General features: G+C 48.4%; 1 long non-coding RNA gene across 1 annotated transcript; it reads right to left on the bottom strand.

Annotated features, from left to right (window-relative positions):
- Positions 1-1530: 1530 nt before the first annotated feature.
- LOC118160311 lies at positions 1531-3197 on the bottom strand. Its single transcript, XR_004747415.1, has 2 exons — positions 3054-3197; positions 1531-1785 (listed from the first exon to the last, which is right to left on the bottom strand). It is a non-coding gene; the product is annotated as an uncharacterized LOC118160311 (long non-coding RNA).
- Positions 3198-5076: the final 1879 nt, after the last annotated feature.

Raw genomic sequence — 5076 nt, 5'->3', positions numbered from 1 at the left:
TTTACTTCTTCCCCTCCTCATCTAAGGAGGGGGAGTGAGAGAGCGGCTGTGGTGTTCAACTGCCTAGCACGGCAAAAGCACCCCAGTGCTGGGGCAATGGTCTTTGCTGGGTGACTGCTCCATCTTCCAAATGGGGCACTTTTCGAAACTACAATATTACCTTTGGGTTGCTTTTGTATCACACTATTAGTCCAGATCCTTATCTTAGCAAGTTACCATCAAAATGTCACCACATGATCAAAGCACTGGAATTCATACTACTTTCCCTCTTTGCTTGAAGAAGTGAAATTATTAACTAGGTTATTAAAATAAAATTTTAACACTGTAAGCATTTACAGCATTTTCCTTCCACTAATTAATTTCCAACTGAATCCCCTGCCACTACCGAAACAGAGGTCACAGCATACAGAAGCTTAACTGGAGGGGAAGAAGTCCCAGAGGGACACAGCCCCACTGCATCCCCACCCCGGGGATGCCACGGGCCAGGCAGAGCTGGAACCACATGAGATTGTGCAAATGCAGCTGCAGGGCTTTGCTGCTGTGGGGCTCTGTCCTCTCTGCAAGCATCAGAGCATGCACAGGAATGTGTTGTCTTCATAATTAAGAGCACTTTAAATAGCTTGTCCTATCCCTGGAAGTAGGCAGGATTGCATTTCAGCAGCAGGGTAATAAGGTGTACGCCAGCACCATGTCCATACCAAGATGCTAGCAAGCCTCCAGGTCTGCCTGTGCAAGAAGCAGCCTCAGGACTGCCAGTGGTAGCTGTGCCTTGGGTGACTGAATGGACCCATCCCTCCACAGCATCCTTGCAAACCACCCCTGTCCACGTGGCCTTCAGCAGAAGAGGGGAAGATGGTGGGAAGAGAGATCATGATCCTCCCACCTGCCTGACCACACTGCTGGGAGCCACCATAGATGTGGTGTGATTCCTCAGCCAGGACATGGTCATAGTCAAGCAGGACTAAACTGGCTACCATGGAAAGGAGATACCAGCACACACAAGTTCATTTTAGAGAACATTAGTCAATATGACCAGGCAGATGACAAAAATTCATCTGGCAAAGGCACCCATAGGTCAGTCCCTTACCGGGATAAATTAGATTGGCATCCATCATCTGCTCTCTCTTCCATTTTTTAAGGGAAGCATGTGAAGGACTTGGTTTCAGGGATATCAGTCCATCAGTTTTGTCTGCAGGATATGGGACACAAGCCTCAGAGGAGTTCTTCCTTGAGGCTACAGGCTGATCCACTACTGAGTAACTCAACATGCAACATCCCCAATTTATAATCAAAACTGAATATTGGATTATTTTAATGAAATTTCTCAGATCTGTCACTTCTGCTAACTTGGCAGTCAAATGACTCGGGAAATTTCCCTGTGGAAAACTTCGTAGTAGTACCACCAAATTAAAAAGCAAAATTCACATCTTCTTCCAAAAAAAAATCATAATATTAAAAAAAAAAAAAGATGCCTCTGAATTCTGCCAGCAGCCTTATAATACTACTAAAAGACTATTGTACTCTTTTTGCTGCAGAAAGAAAAGGTAGCAATTCTTTAAATTCTCTTCTTTTAGTACAGAGATGAAAGGTCCTTTTCTTTACAAAAAGTTGCCAGCTCTTAGTAGACCATAATCCTCATAACGGAGTCTTGAGGTTAACTGCCTGGGATGGGATATTTGTCTTTTGAAATGTCTTTCATGTTTGGATAAATCATTCCCTTCCCTCGATGCAGTACCTTTTTTTCCCAGCCGCCGTTCAAACACCATCAGAAAACCTGTGAAGGAACTGTAGAGGAGAGACAACAGACACCTTAAAATTACAAGGACTTTTGTAAACACCTATAGAAAATGCAGATGGGTGTTTGATGCAACATTTTACTGAAAAAAAAATATATATATATTTTATTATCTATAGTCAAAGTAGGTCACTAGAGCCTTTGAAGTGGCTCTCTCACTCCACAGAATTTGCAGAATTTGCAGAGCAGAATTAAGGGATGAGGAGTGTGCTCTCCAAACTCACTGGCTGTCCTCTACTAATAATAGATTTCAGTGAAAGAAAGCAGGACCCAGGTATGCACATGGGCTTGACATTTAAGAGGCTGTCATCACACTGGCATTGATGAAGTTTGCACTAACACTCGTCACTGCTTGTTCCTGGATGAAGTACATACGGATTCCTGGCACCCGAAAGATTCACTGCAGAAACGACACAGCAGAGGGGAGAAAAGGACATTAAGAAGGCACCTGTACTGGGGGTGAGGTGGGACTCAGTCTCCTGAAATGGCATCACAACAGACTTGTGCTGCTCATCCAGACCCTGGACAATGGAAGAACTGCTAAGACCTCTCTGTTCTACTTCACCTAAGCCATCTGGTGGTGCAGCTCACCTCTACCACAGTTTTCACCTGATAAAACACAGAAAATAAAACTAAACACCATCAGATCCTGTTTTGCTTTGACTGGTCTTCCCCAGACAAATATGGGGAGGATGAGCATAGACCAGAAGCTCTTCATGGAAGGCAGATGCACGAGGCTCAGTTTTAAGGCAGGGATTTGACCCACAGAGACATGAGATGTGTCACACCACCTGTAGGCAGGGGCTTCTTCAAGCACCACTCCACATGGACAGCAAGGGCAAGGCTCACATCACCCTTGGCAGACTCCAGCAGTCTCCTAGAAGACTTTGCCCACCAGACAGCCCCTCAAAACACATGCCAGGGCCTGAAAGATGCATCCTGAGTTTGAGGACATAAAACCATTCTTCTGGTGGACTACAGCTCAGTCTTCACACCTTTTCAGACTGTGAACAAAAGGAAATCTCAAAATAATAACTAACATCTTAGAGCTACTGAGGAGACCAGGGAAGACCAGGACCAAGTACTGTACAATGTACATGGAACCGAACATCATGTGGACACCACACGGGCAGGATCCGGCATCACTCCCCACTGGATGCAGTTTGCTCCACTTCAGCAGACCTGCCTTCCAGGAAACCAGAACTTGAGCACCAGCCACACCATGTGACACTTTTCAGTTCCCCAGAAAAACACTTACTGCAAGTCTGAGTGTGAGGAAACACACCTAGTTGGAGAGTTCCCTCTTTCTCCATCCTGGTAGACCTTCCTCCCCCAAAAGAAGTTGTTTTTTACAGCATATGGCAAGAATTATATTCATACCAAGCGTATCAGGAAAAAAAAAAAAAAATACAAGGCAAAGACTTAATGTGGCAATCTTTTGGTGTTACCTGGAGCCTGCTACATATTGACTTCTGTGAAACTATCAATGCCTTTCTCTTTGCAGAAGCAAATCCTCTGGTAGAAGCTGCAGCTTCCAATTGTGCTAGAAAACTGAACAGACCAAGTGTGGTGGTTTTACCCTGCTGGGCAGCTGAGCTCCACCACAACTGCTCTCTCACTCCCCTTCCTCAAAGGAAAAGGGAGAGAAAACACAATGGAAAGAGTTCAAGGGTTGAGATAAGGACAGGGAGATTGCTCAACAATTACTGTCATGGGTAAAACAGGCTCGCCATAGGGAGATTAATAAAATTTATTAATTATATTTATTAGAAATAATTATATTAACTATTAATTATAATTTATTGCCTATGACTAGCAGACTAGACTAGCAAGAACTAAAAACAAGCTAAAAACACCTTCTCCACATCCACCCTCACCTACCTCCTCCCCCTGAGCAGCACAGGGGAACAGGGCAATGGGGGCTGCGGTCAGTCCCTGATGCTTCGTCTCCGCCGCTCCTTCTCGGTCCCTCTCTGCCCCTGCTCCCCGTGGGGTCCCTCCCACGGGATGCCGTCCTTCCCCAGCTGAGCCTGCGGGGGCTGCCCACAGGCTGCAGCTCTTCAGGAACTGCTCCCACACGGCTCCGTCCCACGGGGTCCATCCCCCAGGAGCAAACTGCTCCAGCACGGGTCCCCCACGGGCGGCAGCTCCCCCCAGACCCCCTGCTCCTGCGTGGGCTCCTCTCCACGGGCTGCAGCTCCGGCCCGGGGCCTGCTCCTGCGGGGGCTCTCCATGGGCCGCAGCCTCCTCCAGGCCACATCCACCTGCTCCCCCGGGGGCTCCTCCACGAGCTGCAGCGTGGAGATCTGCTCCATGGGGGACCCATGGGCTGCAGGGGGACAGCCTGCTCCACCAGGGGCCTCTCCACGGGCCGCAGGGGAACTTGTGCTGTGTGCCTGGAGCACCTCCTGCCCTCCTGCTGCACTGCCCTTGGGGGCTGCAGGGCTGCTTCTCTCTCAGCTCTCACCCCCCTCTCCCAGCTGCTGTAGCACAACAGGGTGTGTCATGGGCCAGCAGTGATTCCCTACAGGCAACATTGACAACAATGCCAGTGCCTCTTCTAGGGCAAGTCTACCAGCGCCATGGGGGATGTCTTCATGTTGTGTCTGTAGGAGGTCCTCAGCAGGCCAGAGGGCTGATGTGGCTCCAAATCCTATTGCATGGGCCTCATCTCTGCCTTTCCTGCTGCTGCAAGTCCCTTCCATTAAAACTCATCACCTGTGTATTTCAAAGTGGGCTCCAAAAAGTGAGGCTGGGCCCGTGTTTAACTGGGATGTGAAGATGATTTTCAGCCTCATACCTTCACCCCGTCCCCATGAGCACAGACCAATTCATGCTTCGTGACACCCCAATTGCTGCAGTGGCTGCCCTCTGCAGAGCTGAAGGGACACCTCCCTTTGGCAGATAACCCTCAGCTGGAACCTGAGACCCAAAGAGAGTCATCCCAGCCATTAAATGTCCCAGCTGGGATGGGCCTGTGGCTCCTGCCAGGCCTGGCAGTGGGTACAGCAGCATCCTAGTGCAAGCCAAGCAAGCAGATCCCTCCTGCCTAATGACTCAGATTAAGGAAAACAACCAGAATAAAAGCCGTATCTCTCCAGTGAAGCAAAGTATGTGTCACTGTTCACAAGTTCGCGCAGCTCAGAGATGAGATGGCATCTTGAGTCTGCACTCATGAAAGTCATAGGTAGCCCTCTGATTGTTTCCCAGTAATACAGACATTTCTCATGTCTGCACAACTAGACAAATACTGTAGGGAGGAAGGCACCATATCTTTGTGA

Source organism: Oxyura jamaicensis, chromosome 1, assembly GCF_011077185.1.
Source record: "Oxyura jamaicensis isolate SHBP4307 breed ruddy duck chromosome 1, BPBGC_Ojam_1.0, whole genome shotgun sequence".
Lineage (NCBI taxonomy): Eukaryota > Metazoa > Chordata > Aves > Anseriformes > Anatidae > Oxyura > Oxyura jamaicensis.
The sequence above is the reverse complement of the archived record's forward strand: the minus strand, read 5'-3'. Positions and strand labels throughout refer to the sequence as shown.